General features: G+C 34.2%; 1 protein-coding gene across 2 annotated transcripts in view; it reads right to left on the reverse strand.

The window, feature by feature from the left end:
- Positions 1–19,412, reverse strand: part of AHR (aryl hydrocarbon receptor) — a 60,330-nt gene that overhangs the window by 18,472 nt on the left and 22,446 nt on the right. The window lies entirely within an intron of this gene.

The following is a 19,412-nucleotide window of genomic DNA, read 5'->3' on the forward strand; positions in this document are numbered from 1 at the left end:
TTTTCTAAAAGTGCCAGTGAAGCAGCTGTGCATTATTGCTAGGGGCAGCCTTCAAACAGCCTTGCACTTCTTCCAAATAGTGTGTCTATTGTAAGGTTTTGAGAAAACTTGGTTTGGTAGTATCTTTTGTAAAGCTTCTTTTTTCAAATGTCTTGCATAGACTTATTGGAATAGATTAAAATTGTTCCTTTGCTTCACCCAAACAACCCACCTCAAACTATTAAATCTATCCTGTCTGTTCAAGTGCAAGATTAAAGGCAACACTACTAATGACTGATCCCAAAGCTAATTTCATATATTTAACATCTCTGTTGGTCACTGTAACATAAAATCTATTTTGGCCTGTACTAATGATGCTAACTAACAATGTAATTTTGTCAGCTGTTTAATATTTGTCACTGCAGGATAGTTACAATAATGATCTTGCTGCACTTTCTAAAGTTTCCAACTTTTCCAGAGTGGTATGCAATTTCCAGACAATAAAATTGATTAGAAATTGAATTTTTGAAAGATAAGTTCCAATATGTATTACATTTTACAATAGAGTTCATCTTTTAATTATTAAACACATAGTATTAGAATTACAATGGTAGTAAAAAGTGAATATCAGTAAGGATGAAAGACAGTGTATAAAAAATACCTATACTGAAAAAGCCAAAGAACATTGAAAGCCATTTTTCTTATTAAGCAGCAGCTAGAAATTAGTCTCATCTAGATTTGCAAAAAAAAAAAGTTATTTCTTTGAAAGATGTAAGTAATAAAAAGTGTGAGTCCTAAAAGCTGCAAGTAAATCCTTTTATTTTTTTGTAGAAATTTAGCAGCATCTTGGCACATGGCAGTATTAGGATAGCCTTCTCTGGGCCAGGGAATTAAGCATGGTCAAATCTGGTTAATATTTAAAGATCTCCAATCTCCATCTCCAACTGCTAAAGGGGCTTACTGGAAATCAGAAACCACTCTAACAATAACAGAGTTGGATGGGAACTTGGAGATCATCTAGTTCAACCTCCTGCTCACACAGGAAACGTATACTAGGGATTAGAACTGCTGACCTTTCTGATCAACAAGCTCAGAGTCTTAGCCACTGAGCCACCTAGGGAGCCACCACTTTGAAAGAATGCAATGGCAACCACTTCTGCAATTGGCAAAAAACCCCACATTGATATCCACGAAGTCACAAAGAGTTGAATACTTCAATGGAGATTCTAATTTAAGTGAGACCACAGCAGTAACAGAAAAAAAGGACATAATTTTCTGAACTGCATTTGACTGTTAAATACAATTCACACTGTTTAGCTACTTTTTCTCTTAGTCTGTTCTGTTATGCAAGAACATGAATAAGATATAATTGTATTCATTTTATTTACTATGTAACTAATTAATTTTCTTTTTCAGGATGAAGAAAATGAAACTCCTCCATTCTTTTGAATCAAAGAAAAATGGATGAAATCTAGTAAGAGTCATTTCAAAGTAAACCTATTTAGGATTTTTTTTTTAAATGAAAAGTGTAAGTTTCATGAAAACTGTTCCCTGACTGGCCAGATGAAAATACTTTTGCAAAAAAAAGAACTGTTGTGAGAGACATTGAACTTTTCCTTAATTATCAGGATGTACAAAACCTTCATTTTGTAGTCAGGAATGAGATAAGTCAGAAACTTGTAATATCATAGTTGAATGCTAAATTTCCCAACAAACTGACATCCTTATTATCAAGATTATAAGGGCATGATGACCTGGTATCTTATAGCAATAAAAAAACAAAAACAAAAAAAACCCCAACCCACCCTAAACCGAACAGAAAACAGATCAGAGATGTGTTTACACTATAACTGAAAAATAAAAGCTACTACAAATAGTCCATGATTTTATGATGGGACCAGAATCTCCATTGCTAAGCAAGACAGTTATTGAGTTGTATTCAATTTCATAATCTTTTTTTGCCATGGCTGTTAATAAAATCACTGTAGTTATCAAATGAACCATGCAGCTGTTAAGCAAATCTGGCTTTCCCCATTGACTTTGCTTGTCAGAAGCGTGGCTGGAAAGGTAATAAATGGTGATGACATGACCATGGGGAAGATGTGAACAGTTCTAAGTGTAAGTCACCTTTTTCAGTGCCATTGTAATTTCAAATGGTCGCAAAATGAATGGTTGTAATATGAAGACTACCTGTACCAGCTTGGCACTCTTACCCAAAGAGTAAAGCAATGAACATATGTTTAACTGCTTTTTAAATGATGGGATGATAGGAACAATATGAGCCTCTGGAAGGCTGCTGTGAAGACTTGATTTTTACTAAAAATTACTGATGAAGCCTGACAATCTCTCTGTCCTTATTGCTCCATTTCTTTTTCACAAGCAGAGGTGAGCATTGACCTTCATTCTCCTGTAAGAAGCAAAAGTATGTATCTTTTCAGAGAGAATTCTAAAAATATAAGACCGAAAGCTTGAGAAGGAGAAGACTGATAATTAATATCAAACTGAGTTAGTTATAAAGACAGAAAATCATGAGTGGCCTGACAGCAAGTAGATGAACCGGGCCTAACCCTAGTGGATTGGCTTCCAAACATTTATGCCCAACCCAATTTCTTCTCCATTTCTACCCAACTTGATCCAATCTGCATCTAATTTTAACTACCACCTAACTTAAGCTGACTTGGCTGTGTAAAATTTTTAATAATGCTGACAGACATCTACAGTAAACAATAGCATTTTCAGTAAAATATTGTCTTTACTCTCAAAATATATCTGGCCTTATTTTAATGAGTTTTAGGTCACCACAAAACAGTTGATTGAAAGACTATAAGTCTCTAAAAGAAAGAAAGCTAACTTAAAAAAAAAACTTCTTGGGAAAGATTCTAGGCTCCCAAATTTCTTTTCTTCCTGAAAACGTTTCTTACATTCACCTGAGCCCTAAGAAATATAGCATTCTGAAAGTTAACAAATATTATGTAGAAAACCTGGCATCACAAGGATGTGTATTGTGTATCAAAATATATAATCTTCTAAGATACAGATGAAAATTGGCACCATAAGGAAAAGTATAACATTGTTATAATTGCAAGTGGAACTCAAATAGAGATGATTGTTTCCTCTATCCCATCATGCTGCTGCCTAACTACATTGTCAACCACCTTCCTCCATAAGGGAAGGTTAGATACTGGGCAAAGAAAGTCCACTATGGTGAGATCCAGAAATAGTTTGAGGAGTGGGTCAACCAATGGAGAAACAAATCTCTCACTCAAGGACAAATTCATCACTGCCAAAACCTACCCACAAAACACCTTCTGGGAAGCTATTAGCTAGGAGAGCATAGATCCAATAAGCATGTGACCAATCTACATGTCTAATGATCCTGTCCATGTCTTCAGGTTCAACATGTTCAAACCGATACCTTTTAAAATAGCAAGAATTTGCCTTGGGCATCTATCTACCTGTAGCAAGCTCAACATTCAATAGAGAACCAATCTGAGTGATTTTGTCTGAGAAATGCTGAGCAAAGAGTTCTGCATGGCCTTGTAGGAGAATTTCTCAGTCTCCCGACCCCATCAAGAGGGCACATGTTACCCGAACAAGACTGCAGGATAGCTATTGGTAGATAGAATAACAGTGAAAACTTATCAAATTTGCAAGACACCAAGCTAGCAGAATAGCCAACACTCCAGAAGATAGGTTCAACATACAGAGCCATCTTGACACATTTGAATACTGGGCCCTACCTACCAAAATGAAACCCAATGGTGAGAAAAGTAAGATTCTATATTCAGGCAAGAAAAACAAAATGTACAGAAATAGAACAGGTCACCTGGCTCAATCAGAGGGGAATCTTGGAATCCTAGTGAACAATCATATGAACCAGCAGTAAGCTTCAGCTGCCCAAAAATCTAACACAGTCCTAGGCTGTATTAACAGAGGGATAAAATTAAGATCATGTGAAGTGTTAGTACCACTTTGGTATTTACTAAAATGCCTTGTTAAGACCACACTTGAAATACTGCATCCAGTTTTTGTCACCATAATATAAAAAAGATGTTGAGACTCTAGAAACAGTGCAGAGGAAGACCAACAAAATGATCAGGGTACTGGAGGTTAAAACATATGAAGGATGGTTGCAAGAATAGGGTATGTTTCTACTTGCATTTTTATGTACTTTCGAACTGCTAGGTCGGCAGAAGAGCTGTCCTGTAGAATAGTGCAAAATAGAGATTATCTGTATTTGATATTGAAAGATCTACATTGATCACTAATTGATTATGAGACATATGTTGTATATTCAATCAGGGGTTTTTAATTATAAAGCAAAATAAAGTCATGAGGTATTTATTTACTAGAGATTTCACAAGTCCATATGACTCTATATAAATACACTCTCCTCCATATAGTTTTTTTATACTTCTTATGTCTTATTAGTTCTACTTCTCTACAGTTCTATACATTTAATAGAAGAACAGAGTTGGAAGGGACATTGGAAGTCTTCTAGTTCAATATCTTTCTGCCTTTAATATTATCTTATACTACTTTGGGTCAATTTTTTTTTAAAAAAATTCCTAGAATTAGTCAGTGCAGGGTGTTTTTGGTAAGATTTCCAAAGTGCTTTCCATTGTCTGCCTCCTAGGGCTGAGAAAAAGAGTCTGGCCCAATATCATTCAGATGGCTTTGTCCCTAAGGTGCGACTAGAACTCACGGTCTGCCAATTTCTTTTTATAATATTTGCTATTGATTTTACAACAACACAACACAACACAACATACAAAACATCAACACACCATATGTGTGTCTTTTTACATATCAGTTTCGTTCCTCTTACTTTCTACTTTCTACATTCCCCATTTTTCTCATTCTTTATTGTTTTTATCTTTATCATCCCTTTATTTCTAGTTTTATTCATTTACAATATTTTACACATTTATCGGTCTGCCAATTTCTAACCCATTGCCTTAACCACTATACTAAACTGACCTTCATGTTGTGTCTGCTTACATAATTTTATTCTCTATATGAAACTTTGCAGATCCATGTATATGTGTACACACTTACCCAAGTGCACACACTTTGCCTTATTTTTATTTTAGTTCTACTTTTCTATTACTTCTTATATTAACTCTATGCTCCCTATCTCACACTCTGTTATGGCAACACCTAGCAGCTGGTGCTTCTTGCTCCTTTCTCAGGCACAATTTTTCACAATGTCTGTAGCAAGATATACTAAGAGGAAATCATGGGGCTATAAGAATTCTGGCAACTATTTTACAATTTCCAACAATTGTATTCCTAACATTCATTATGGAGGATTCTTCCTCATTCCCCTTATATTATAGGGTTGGGGAACTATGGTCCTTCCCGTCTTAGGAATTCTGGGAGTTGAAGTGCACAAGTCATAAAGGGCCATAGTTCCCCACCTCTGCCTTATAACCACCTTTCTGGGAATTAACAGATCTCTTCAACGATAACAAAGGAGCCTCTAAAAAGCTATCTAATATACAGTGTCCTGAATACTTATCAATACTCATAACTCTGGAACCATTACATCAATCCTCCCTCTGAAGCCTGGAAAGCAGAGCAGCCTTTCTGGAGGAACTGGAACAGTGGGGTGTGTAGCAGCAGCTAACTTCAACTGGTTGTTGTCTCTTTCTACTAGCTATGGTATCATCGGGATAATTGCCTGAGCCAACTGATTTACCTGTATATTGTCTGCCACTGACCTCCTGATTTTGTTCTGGAGTAAAGCAGTTCAACAATAATCGATAAGAGTTAATTACCAAAGTCTGTGTAAGAAGTCAAAGCAGAACTACCTCCTGTGTAGATGGAATAAATAATGTCATACTCTTAGCCTGTGCTTGAAACTAAAAGTAGTTCCTATTCAAAGCATATCAAATTCTCCTAAGCATGATTAAGAAAGAAAGGGGATAGGACTAAAATAATTCTGGCAATGGACTATTTCTCAACAAAAAAATTGTTTGTTTACTTGATTAATAAATTATCTAATTCCAGTTGTTTTAGGCCTCTTTATTCCAACATACATTATATTCTCGTTTACTGTCTTTAATGTTACCTGACAAATATTGCAAACAAAAATTATTAGAGTGCCTGGGAAATTTAGATAAAAAGGGGATAATCAGCTGGTGAGAAATGTTCCTATAGAATTGGTAGTAAAAAGAATGTGGGCTGTTCTTTCTATAGTACCATATTACAATGTTATGTTTCATAAGTTTTCCTTAAGTTCCCTTCCAAAACTACAGTGAGAATATTAGATTGAATTAAACTTGAAGCTGTCCTAAATTTTGTAACTGTGATGTGATATAAGAGGGATACAATCAAGATCAAATGAGGTACTAATACCACTCTATAAAGCCCTAGTAAGACCACACCTAGAGTTCTGCATCTAGTTTTGGTCACCACACTATAAAAAAGATGTTGAGACTCTAGAAAAAGTGCAGAGGAGAGCAACCAGGATGATTAGGGGACTGGAGACTAAAACATATGAAGAACGGTTACATGAACTGGGCATGGCTAGTCTAGTGAAGAGAAGGAACAGGGGAGACATGATAGCCGTCTTCCAATACTTGAGGGGCTGCCACAGAGAGGAGGGGATTAAGCTCTTTTCCAAAGCACCTGAAAGCCAGACAAGGAATAATGGATGGAAACTGACCAAGGAGAGATTCAACCTAGAAATGAGGAGGAACTTTCTGACAGTGAGAACAATCAACCAATGGAACAGCTTGCCTTCAGAAGTTGTGGGAGCTTCATCACTTGAGACTTTCAAGAAAAGATTGGACTGCCATTTTTCAGAAATGGTATAGGGTCTCCTGCTTGAGCGGGGGGTTGGACGAGATGACCTATAAGGTCCCTTCCAACTCTGTTAATCTGGTAATAAATATAAGGCTACTATAGAAGCTGAAATTTAATTTGAAAATATGTTGTGAGAGAAAACAGCAATTTCTGTTTGGGGTTCTATGACTAAAATCATATTGATTTAACTTGGATCTAGCCCTAAACTTAAGTAGTGTTAATAGGCTGTGCCATGAAGTGCCCCTTTAAATATGGGTCTCATGCACAAGAAGCTAGTCTTCTGTCTCTTCCTACAACCTGCTAGTGTTCAAGACCCATCTTCAGTGACCTAGGTATTTCTTGCTGCCAGAACAGTAAAGTTGTTTTCAGTTCTCCCAATACAATCTTCCTGTGGGTCTAACTCTATTCTGCTAGGGCTGTCAATGGACTTCTTTCAAAAGGATTTCAGGAAATGTCTATCAAAATGTTTTACTATAATCAAGTTACACCATCATACTGCTGGGTCAGCTATTTTCCCCCACCACCTGATAAGCTCACTCTTGGATGCCACCACTTTATAAAATGATTCTTCGGTGCATGAAGAGGTACAGTAATCTTTGCTGTGCCACTGTGGTTCCATAACATATTTGAATACATACTGACCTTTAAGACTTGAAGAATTTAAAACTTGTCCAGCCATTTATGGACATTTGTGTTGGAATCATCTACCAAAGTGCTTCTGGGTTGAAAGGATTAGCTAATGATATTTACTGTTTCCCAGGGGACACCTAGTGCTCCTTTCATGTCTCTATTATTTTTTCACTGAAGTGGTATCTATTTATTCACTTGCGTTTACATGTTGTTGAACTGCTAGGTTGATGGGAGCTCATTCCATCACATGGCTCGCGCTTTTGGGTTTTGAACTGAGTAGCTGTCAACCTCTTGAACCACGCCAGCCATTACGAATTGCAGGAAAACACCTTCCTCTCCACTACTCCAGATTATGAATTTTTAGAAGTTATATTTCACTTCTATTCTTTCAGTATTTACAAACCTTGAAATACAGATAGTCCTCGACTTATGATCACAATTGAACCCAAAATTTCTGTTGCTAAGTGAGACAGTTAAGTGAGCTTTGTCCCATTTTATGACATTTCTTGCCACAGTTGTTAAGTGAATCACTACAGTTGTTAAATTAGTAACACAGTTGTTAAGTGAACCTCGCTTCCCCATTTACTTTGCTTATCGAAAAGTCTCAAAAGGTGACCACATGATCCCAGGACACTGCAGTTGTCATAAGTATGTACCAGGTGTCAAGCATCCACACTTGATCACATGAACCATGGGATGCTGCAATGGTCCTAAGTGTGAAAACCCCCCTTTTCATTGTTGTTGTAACTTTGATCACTAAACAAATGTTGTAAATCAAGAATTACCTGTACATTCATCTTTCTTTAGACTTTTAACTGTTAATTATATTAGTTGCTTGAGTGTCCAAAAGAGGAGAAAACAAGGGTATAAATTAAATGTTAGCATAAAGTGATAGTAATGAATTTGCTTTTAGTAATGAATGTGATATCCATACTCTTTGCTCTCTACCCCTTTACCTTTTTAGTTATCATATTGATGTATTCTCATTGTGTTCATTTTTCATTGTTTATTTTATGGGTTCTATTATTTTATTTCTGTTCTGTTTATATTCCTTTTATTTTCTTTCTTTTTATTATTGTAAGTCATCTAGAATACCTCATGGCAAGATAGGCAGCAAATAAATTTAACAAATAAATAATAAATATCCAGCATAAATAATATTAAGAAAACAAGTTATTTTGGTGGCTTTATATTAGCTAAAATAATAGTTATAAAGGAAGAAGTTATACCTCACACAAACCAAATTTTTAAACCATGCTGCCAATAACAGATATAAACATTTATTTATAACTTTATATAAATGTGGCTCTAGAAGAGAAAGGTGCACTTTGTGATGTGCAGTGTTTAAAATATGGAAAGTTAAGATGAAATCTTATTTAAATCATCTTCTATGAAGGTAACCTCGGGTGAATGTAAGAACTAAAAGATTAAAATATGAGGTTGAAGTGGCTTGAAGACTAGAGAAACACATGATGATAAGATATATCAAATGCCTTTGAATATTTTTATCAAAATATGTTGACCTTGTCAAACATATTATAATGGCATCATTTGAAAGGATATTATTTTAGGATGAACATAGAATTAAGCAATGTAAGATAAACAATAGATTGCAGGTCTCCTGTCTCCATGAATCTCTTACATCATAGTGTACAACGTTCAATGAGATATACAGCTCCAAATATTGCCAAATTAATTGCAGAAATAAATTGTAGCTGTTAGCAATAGTTAGCAAAATGAAGTGAAATAAAAAAAATATTTTGCTATATCATGCATTATGCTTTTCCTTTCCATTTACCAAGTCATCCCCATCTGAAAAGATTTTGTGGTACTCTATAAAAAAACTATGTAATGAGGGCCATTCAGAACTAAATACTAAACTAGTATTAAAATATTCAGACAATAAATTATATATAATAAAAGAGATGACAATATAAAACAGTGACAGATGACCAGCCACAATGAGTGAAAGTGACAAATTGCTAATGTTGCTGCTCACCACTCCTTATCTATTATTATGTCTAGAAGCCATTATACAAAATTCCCCGTTCTCTCTATGAAAATGGAAATAAACAAGGATGGTGTGAACTGCAAAGTATACTAGTAACATTTCTCCTCTTTAAATTATCATCATAATTGTGCATTATTTGAAGTTGAAAAAAAATTGCAGGAATTCAACAGGTACTCAGGAATACTTTTGCTTACACAATGAAACTATCATTATTCTTTTACCAAGTTTGGATTATGTTGTAGCCATTGCAAAATGCTTTTTGAAAAAAATCTCTTGAAGTTGTTTGCATATCTCACTGCTTTGCTGCATGATCTAGTTGTGCTTTAGCTTCGGCTGATGGATAAAGGACCTGATATTTTTCTAAATAATTCTCTGAGACACGTAAAATTTCAAAATAAATTCCAAAGTGAAGAATTAATACAGAATACATGCATGATGTGACTTTGCTACATTTCCCTTTTCTCATTTCAATTTTTCTGAATATTTTTCTGGTGATGAAGGGACTTTTTCACTGATCCTTATAGGACTAGGGTGTTCATTGTCAAACTGCCGTCTAACAGAAGGTGAATCAAATTAGAATTTAGAAACTTGTATTTTGAGTTACACAAATACGTCATCCTTTGAAATATATGATTTGAATTGTCTTACAATGCAGATTAATTGTTAAGACATTCCCATGATGAAACTGATGCAAGGATTTTACTGTATACAATTTAATGAGATAATACATTTAAGATTAAAATTATTTATTATAAGGATATCTAAGGGATTGTCCTATGCCTGAATTCACTTATGTATTTCTTTGCCCAAACATTTGCAACCAAGAACACATTTTTACATATAGCTGTCTTGTATTTGGCATTTGTAACAGAATTAGTCCTTTATAATGTAGGATTAAAAAAAAAACGATTAAAATCTTAATGTGTTGTTTCAATTGTCTTTTTAAAAAATAAATATCTATTTTAGAGTGAATTGTAGGTTTTTAAAAGTATGTTGACCTGCTTAGAAGCTCAGAGATACTGTCAATACATATCAAGATTAATTCATAAATGTGTTGTGCATAACCAGAATTCTATATCTAAAACATTATGTTTTCTGGAAAACTAGAAAATAGTTAAATATCTCACTTAAAGTAAAGCCCATTTCACAAAAAGGTGTAATATTTATAACCTGTTATATAACTAACTGGATAACTAACTGAGTACATGCTATTATTTAAAAAGACAAGATATTTTACAAACAAGTGTCATTTTTCATTACTATGTTTTCTTACCATCTTTTTTCTAAATATATTTTTAAGTTTTGTAACAGGTTACTTTTGAATAGACTGTGTTAATTTGCAAAAATCTTCTTTGTCCATTTCCTGGGTGGACACTTTTACTTTTTGGCACAGATGTCCTTTAAAAGCTGAAATAATATGGTATGTTCCAATTTAACAGGTGTTCTTTAATTGACAGCAATAAATTATTAATGATACGAATAAATTATGTTTTTCATTTCTTTTAATGTTACCAGCTTTTAAATTCAACTTGAATTCTAAGATTACAGAAAAATGAGGGTTATTCTTCTTACCTTAAGAAGTGAATTGCATTAAAATTTTAATTAGATAAAAAAAAATCTTTTATTTATTTAAAATACAAATTAATAGAAAGGGAGCTAATAATTTTTTAATTTTAATCTGGATCTACAAAATATAAATTGAATTAAAACTTTAACTTCATAAAAAATTAAGATAACCCAAATATATAATCCTGGCTTCACATACTCACCATATTTGTTAATATGGATATGGAAAATAATCAGAGTTTATAAGTATCAAGATAGAATAGGTCAACCAGAAGATAATATGAGATGGTAAACTGTCTGAGAAGTTTACCCTGAATAGATCTGGATACAAATGCAAGGAATAGAGGAGAGAAATATAAAGTGGGGTAATGTAATCCTAAAGATTAAAAAAATAAGTATACCATATGTTGATTAAAACCAAACTGTAATAACTGCTATGAAGGAGATCATTATTAGTTAATTTTATAATGAACTTCATATACTTGTTGATAAAATAGGCAAATATATAGAATGCAAACAGTACAGAAAATAAATGAAAGAGTAAATGTTGACATGTCAAAAGATACAGGATATTCATACTAGTGACCTTTCTTTAATCCTGACATTCCCCCTGCCTCTTTTTTGAATGGATTTTTCAAGTTACTACCCTGTTTCCCCCAAAATAAGACATCCCCTGATAATAAGCCCAATCGGGCTTTTGAGCGCATGGCAATAAGGCCAAGCACTTGTTTCAGGGTTCCAAAAAAAAAAAAAAAAAGACAGGATCTTATTTTCGGGGAAACACGGTACTGGAATTCTCAGGTTTAAGCAAAAATTAGAAAGACTATAATTGCTAAATAAAAAAAAAATGAAACCTACATCTTCAGAGTATAATTCAACTTGTAACTACAGAAGGAAAAGAAAAGAATTTTATCTGTACAACTGTACAACACTGTTTCAAATAAAAACATACTCATTCTTAGATTCAGCTTTGAACTTGAATATCCAGATTTATCAATAGTCAGCAGTGCTTCTTTATAGCAAAGTCTAGTGTACTCAATACTGAAAAGTCAGAGAAGACCATTGTTACATGACTTAAGCTCTTTTTGTTTAGACTACTGAAACATGCTATATCAAGTTACCTGTAAACAGTGTTTAAAAATTTTATTTTGGCACCAAGCCAAAGTATTGATATGAAATATGTGAATGTCCATTATACAATAATTACCTTCATTGTTCTATTTATATCTATAGTTTAAATACTGAAAGGTAGTTAAATGAAAAAGAGGAAATAATTCTCCCATAACGTTGGCTTGCACTTCAAGATTTTCAGAACTGGTTATTTCTGTATTACCAGGTTCTGAACGATATTTTTAATGAGAATTATCCAAATCCTACTTTTATGGTTTTTAACATTTTGTTAAGAAGAACTTGATATATCTATTGACCTTTATCTGTTGAATTGTAATCATTGTACAATGATTTAGCTAACTGTAATTAATGTTACTGATGTTTGTGCTTGGACAGCCAGGTGAAACTACTTGTGCCAGACATGCATGTTACAGTCCATGAAACAGATGTCTCTAAATCAAGTAAAAAAAAAAGATTGGAAGTGTGTTAATTCAAACAGGCATGAAAAAAAGGTTTAAAATTCAAATAATTAAGTAGATAGATACATATAGTTTATTTGTGAAAATTGTATTGTTAGCAAGTTTCTGAATATGGAGTTAAGGATCTGGTATATCAGCATTTTAAGAAAACTATATTTGAATTACTGACTTCTAAATTAAGTATGAAATCCACCCAGTTCTGTTGATATATTTAAATTGTGATTCTAGTTACATTTACCTGAATTAAACCCCACTAGGGTTTATTACTTAATTTCCACAAAACATACATAGCTTTGTGCTGTTAAGTTTATTCATTTTGTTTCAAGTGCTTTCCTATATAAATGGATAAGATAACAAATCATATACTAAACTGTATTGATCTCTTATGCTCAAATAAGAGGCTGTATAAATAAAGACTTTCTCTGAGGAGCACAAAAGAACCAAAAAATCAACGAAGCAAAATTTTCAAAAGCTATAAATAAGCAATATAAAAACTACACAGTAAATTTATATTTTAACTGAGAGTACAATTCCTGATAGAAGGAATTCATGGCCTTTATTGTAGGATGAATGTAATTTTATATAATAAGCCAGTTTCTGGTTTACAAAGTTTGTTTGCCAGGTTCAGTAATTAACTGGAAATAAAATTTTAATTGAATTATTTTAAGAAAGGATATGCAAAATGTAAGTAACAAATGAAGCTCCATAAAAATAATTTCTGCTTTATCTTTGGTATTATTTTAGTTCATTTTTAAGCATTATACAAATTACATTAAACCAATAAAAAGGAATTCAATATTAAACATAATAACTACAGCTACTTCTTATACAAACTGAAATATAATGTATACAATCATATTAAACTTTATATTAACAAATGAAACAAGATTATTCCACCTGAAAATTATCTCAGTTTGTAGTATTATGTAGAGATGTTTTGGAAATGTTTCCATTGTTGCCTTTTGCCAAAGTTTTTCAAACAAGTTGTTAATAGTTAACTATTCAAATCATACCAATATTGGCAGTAACCAGTAATCCTAGCTGCTATAAATACATGAGCTTATTTTCCATGGTTTGTGGCTATGGTGGTTTGCACTTGCTGACTACCAGTACTAATATTAACTATAAATAATAATTAATTAACTATATTAACAAATCATTACATAATGTGAAAAGTCTACTTAGATGCTTATAAAAAGGGAACTACTTAAAAAGGAAAATATGTTAAAATGGAATATGATACTCATTCTGCAATCTTCAATACAAAAATTCCTGAGTAACCATATTTTTCTTCCACCTTTATCTTTGTTTTAATGTATCAACTGAACTAACAGGATAAGACAAGTTTAACTTCTGTTTTTAATACATTTTATATGCCTATCCTTTGCTGTAGGAAATCGAATATAATTAGGCATCAAATTAAAATGCAACTGCACGGTTCACAAAAAGTATATCTGTTTGCTTAATATTTTAAATCCAGATGATATCTCAAAAAACTTACAACCCAATTCAAAATATCATTGTTATTGATAGTAGAAACAGCTTTTACCAATGTTACAGTACTAAGTTAAAATAGTGCACCAAATTATGGTAATATCCAAATCCAAGTTTATAATCAAAATTGCCATACAGAAAATTCCACTCCATATAAGTACTGCAAAGTTATTGACACAACCAAAGAAAATATCCTGCCCACTGTTCAAGTAAGTGGAATCTCTCAAGATTGTAAACTTACAATTTTTCCTGTTCTAATACAATGAAAAATAGCCATATTGCTATTAATTGGCCATGAAGCAACATTTTCTAACTCAAAACATTATTAAAATATTTTCGTTATTTTAAACAATCATAACCAAAAGCCAAAATGGGTTTGTCAAAAATCTATCATGGCAAACAAATCTTATTGCATTCTTTGACAAAGTGACAAAATTAGTGGACCAGAGAAATGCTGCGGATATAATTTACTTGAACTTAAGTAAGAGATTTCATAAAATAGACCACATTGTGTAGTCCTCAATGGAACTGAATCTACATGTATGCAGAAGTAGGCAGTGGTGTATCCCAAGGCTCTGTCTTCAGCCCAGTACTCTTCAATATCTTCATCAGTGATTTAGAGGAGCGGATAGATCGGGACCTCATCAAATTTGCAGACAAAACCAAGCTGGCAAGAATAGCTAACATTCTAGAAGGCAGACTTAAGATGCAGAAGAATTTTGATAGATTTTGAACACTGGGCTCTATTTAACAAAATGAAATTCAATGGTGACAAAAGTTCTACATTTACATAAGAAAAACCAAATGCACAGGTATAATATAGATGATACCTGGCTCAATAGTAATTACTGTGAGAAGAATCTTGGAGTCCTAGTGGACAATCACTTAAATATGAGCCAGCTGTCAGAAAAAGTAGTCCTAGGATGCATTAACAGAGGATAGAATCAACATCATGTGAAGTGTTAACACCAATTTATAATGCCTTGGTAAAAACACACATCCAGTTTTGGACATCATAATATAAAAAAAATGTTGAGATGAGAGGAGGAGAGAAGAGCAACAAAGATGATTAGGGGACTAGATTAGGACAGTTGAAGAAATTGGGTATGTCTACTTTAATAAAAAGGACTAGAAGTGACATGATAGCAGTGTTCCAATATTTGAAGGGCTGCCACAGGAAAGATGAGGACAATCTATTCTTCAAAGTAACTGAAGGCAGGACAAGAAGCAATGGACAGAAACTAATCAAGAAGAGAAGCAATCTAGAACTAAGAAGAAATTTCCTGACAGTTAGAACAATTAATCAATGGAACAACTTGCCTCCAAAAATTGTGGATGCTCCAACACCGGAAGTTTTTAAGAAGAGATTGGACAACCTTTTGCCTGAAACACTATACACGGTATAGTGTTTCCTGTCTAAGAAGTGGGTTGGACTAAAAGACCTCCAAGGTCCCTTCTAACTCTGTTGATCTGTTATTTGTTAGTTTATTAGAATAGCATAGACAATCATCTGTAAATTTCCCTTCCAGATTAATTTAGTTCCTTTGCAATTTCTCCTTCACTAGGCTTGTATATTTCTGAGATCTCTTTAATATTGAACATACATTCCCTATGATGCCAGTTCTATATCCTAGAATTATCACAACATCCTCTGAAAGTCCCATCACAACAATATGAAAGAAATCACAATCTTTTCTCAGCCGTTCTTCTTACTTCCCTCTCACATTTCTTCCAAAGGCAAAAGTCATTTCACATAGCCATAACATTTCTTACCCTAATCTACAGTACTGCTTTTTTAATCTTTTAAGAAGGTTCCAAATTAATTATTTAACTTGTATTTTGTAAGTTTTCTTTCAATAAAATTCTGTTCTGAAAATAATTTAAATTAACCTCTACTATATTCTTGTATTTTCTAAGGCAAGGGTGTCAAACTCATTTGAGCATGCAAGAAGGGACAGGAAAAGGGAAAGGGAAAAAGGAAAGACAAAGAAAAAGATGGGAAGAAAGCAAGGAAAGAAACATAAGGAAAAAGGGGAAGGAAGAAGAAAGGAGAAGGAAGAGGGAAGGAAAAAGAAGGAAGGAAGGAAAAAGAAAAAGAAAAAGAAAAAGAAAAAAGGAAGGAAGGAAGATTATAATAAGAGTGAGGGAGAGTCTGAGGGAAGTCCTGCCTTAGCACTTGGCCAGCACATGTGGCCCTGACAAGAGTGACATCAAGCTGGCCATGCCTACCCTGACCACTCCTACCCTGACTATGCCCACCCCAGCCCCCAGAGGTCAAACACAACCTTGATACAGCCCTCAATGAAATTGAGTTTGATACCCCTGTTCTAAGGACATTTCCTTTTCTACAGTAACATTTCCAACGATATTTCCTTATGTTTTGCTAGTATGTATATGCTTATGGAATTAAACTAGGATTACATTAAGAAGGTGCTTCTTGAAGCACACATTTTCCTAAATTCCTTCTGGCGTTCATGTCCCAGAATGCTTTGAGTACAGAGAAATATTATACAAATATATTTAAAAATTTGGGCCAAGTATTGTACCATATTTTTCCTATGAACAATAGATGAATCTTAATTATAATCTACACAAATTTTTAATTTTAATACAGTAGGACCAATAAAATCAGAAGTTTTTGAAAGTAAGATCAGGTTTGAAAATTGGCCAGATAAGGCAATGAGAGACAGAGAAAAATGCATCTCCTGATGTATTCCTAGAGTGGGCAGTTGGGCAATAACGTAGTATGCAAGTGAAAATACCTTCAAAGGATTCTTTTTCTTGCTGTCCTCTGGTCATATAATCCAAAATGGAATGTATAAAACACATTCCATAACTTCAAGTGTACACAAACCTGCAAAGATGTTTCATGAGGTAAGAGCATCAATAAATTCCCCAAACTAGATATTTTAGTTTGCTATACAAACTAAAATACATATGTTTTTCATGGTCACTGTTGGTGAAAATAATGAAAAAAAAAGAGTTCTAAAAACCATGCTTAGTATGTCCTGCCTGGATTAGTTTAAACATCTTTTGTATAAACTGGTTTAGTTTATACAAATGTAGACTGAGAGAAGCAAGCTGGACGTGGTCAAACAAGAGATGACAAGACTGAACATAGACATCTTAGGAATCAGCGAACTAAAATGGACAGGAATAGGTGAATTTAATTTAAATGATCCTCAGGTATACTACTGCAGGCAAGAATCCCTCAGAAGAAATGGAGTAGCTTTCATAGTCAATAAAAGAATAGAGAAAGCAGTACTGGGATACCATCCCCAACATGACAGTATGATCTCAGTTCGAATCCAAGGCAAACCATTCAACATCACAGTAGTCCACATCTACGCCCCAACCACTGGTGCTGAAGAGGCTGAAGTTGACCGATTCTATGAAGACCTACAACACCTTCTAGAATTAGCACTAAAAAATGATGTCCTTATTATCCAGGGGGTTTGGAATGCTAAAGTAGAAAGTCAAAAGATAACCAGAATAACAGGCAAGTTTGGTCTTGTAGGGCACAGGCTGGTAGAATTTGGTCAAGAGAATACGATGGTCATAGCAAACACTCTTTTCCAACAACCCAAGATATATCTCTACACATCACCAGACGGTCAACACAGAAATCAGATTGACTATGTGCTCTGCAGCCAAAAATGAAGAAGCTCTATACAGTCAGTAAAAACAAGACCAGGAGCTGACTGTGGCTCAGATCAAGAGTTTCTCATGGCAAAATTTAGGCTTAAATTGAAGAAAGTAGGGAAAAGCACTAGGCCATTCAGGTATGAACTAAATCATATCCCTGATGAATATAAAGTAGAGGTAACAAATAGATTTAATGAATTAGATCTGATAGACAGAGTGCCTGAAGAATTATGGATGGAGGTTCGCAAAATTGTACAAGAGGTAGCAACTAAAACCATCTCGAAGAAAAAGAAACGCAAGAAAGCAAAATGGCTGTCTGAGGAAGCTTTGCAAATAGCTGAGGAAAGAAGGGAAGCAAAAGGCAAGGGAGAAAGAGAAAGATACATCCAATTAAATGCAGAATTCCAGAGAATAGCCAGAAGAGATAAGAATGCCTTCTTAAATGAACAGTGCAAAGAAATAGAAGAAAATATTAGAATAGGAAGGACCAGAGATCTCTTCAAGAAAATTGGAGATATGAAGGGAACATTTCATGCAAAGATGGGCATGATAAAGGACCAAAATGGCAGGGACAGAGGCAGAAGAGATTAAGAAGAGTTGACAAAATTACTAGAGTTGACAAAAATTATTATTACAAGAACTATTCAAGAATGAGCTTAACGTCCCTGATGACCACGATGGGGTGGTCACTGACCTTGAGCCAGACATCCTGGAATGTGAAGTCAAATGGGCCTTAGGAAATCTGAGCAACAACAAAGCTAGTGGAGGTGACAGTATTCCAGCTGAGCTATTCAAAATCTTAAAAGACAATGCAGTAAAAGTGCTACGTTCAATTTGCCAGCAAATTTGGAAAACTCAACAGAGGCCACAGGATTGGAAAACGTCATTTTACATTCCAATTCCAAAGAAAGGTAATGCCAAAGAATGTTCAAACTATCGCACCATTGCATTTCACATGGTAGTAAAGTTATGCTTACAATCATACAAGCTAGGCTCCAGCAGTATGTGGATCAAAAACTACCAGAAGTATAGGCAGAGGAACTGGAGATCAAATTGCCAACATACGCTGGATCATGGAGAAAGCTAGGGAGTTCCAGAAAAACATCTACTTCTGCTTCATTGACTATGCTAAAAGCCTTTGATTATGTGGATCATAACAAATTGTACAAGTTCTTACAGAGATGGGAGTACCATACCATCTTATTTGTCTCTTGAAAAACCTGTATGTGGGTCAAGAAGCAACAGTGAGAACTGGACACAGAATCACTGATTGGTTCAAAATTGAAAAAAGAGTTCAGCAAGGCTGTATACTGTCACCCTGCCTATTTAACTTATATGCAGAGCACATCATGAGAAAAGTGGGGCTAGATGAATCACAAATTGGAATTAAGATTGCCGGGAGAATTACCTCAGATTGCATACCTCAGATATGCAATGATACCACTTTAATGGCAGAAAGTGAAGAGGAGCTAAAAAAACCTTCTGATGCGGGTGAAGGAGGATAGTGCAAATGTTGGCTTGAAACTCAACATTAAGAAAACTAAGATCATGGCTCCCAGGCCTCTCAATTTTTGGCAAGTAGATGGGGAAAAAATGGAGGTAGTGACAGATTTTATTTTCTTGGGCTCCAAGATCACCACACATGGGGACTACAGCCAAGAAATTAAAAGACGCTTGCTCCTGGGGAG

The sequence above is a fragment of the Pantherophis guttatus genome, chromosome 4, assembly GCF_059756535.1.
Source record: "Pantherophis guttatus breed Tessera chromosome 4, ASM5975653v1, whole genome shotgun sequence".
In the NCBI taxonomy this organism is placed as follows: Eukaryota; Metazoa; Chordata; class Lepidosauria; order Squamata; family Colubridae; genus Pantherophis; species Pantherophis guttatus.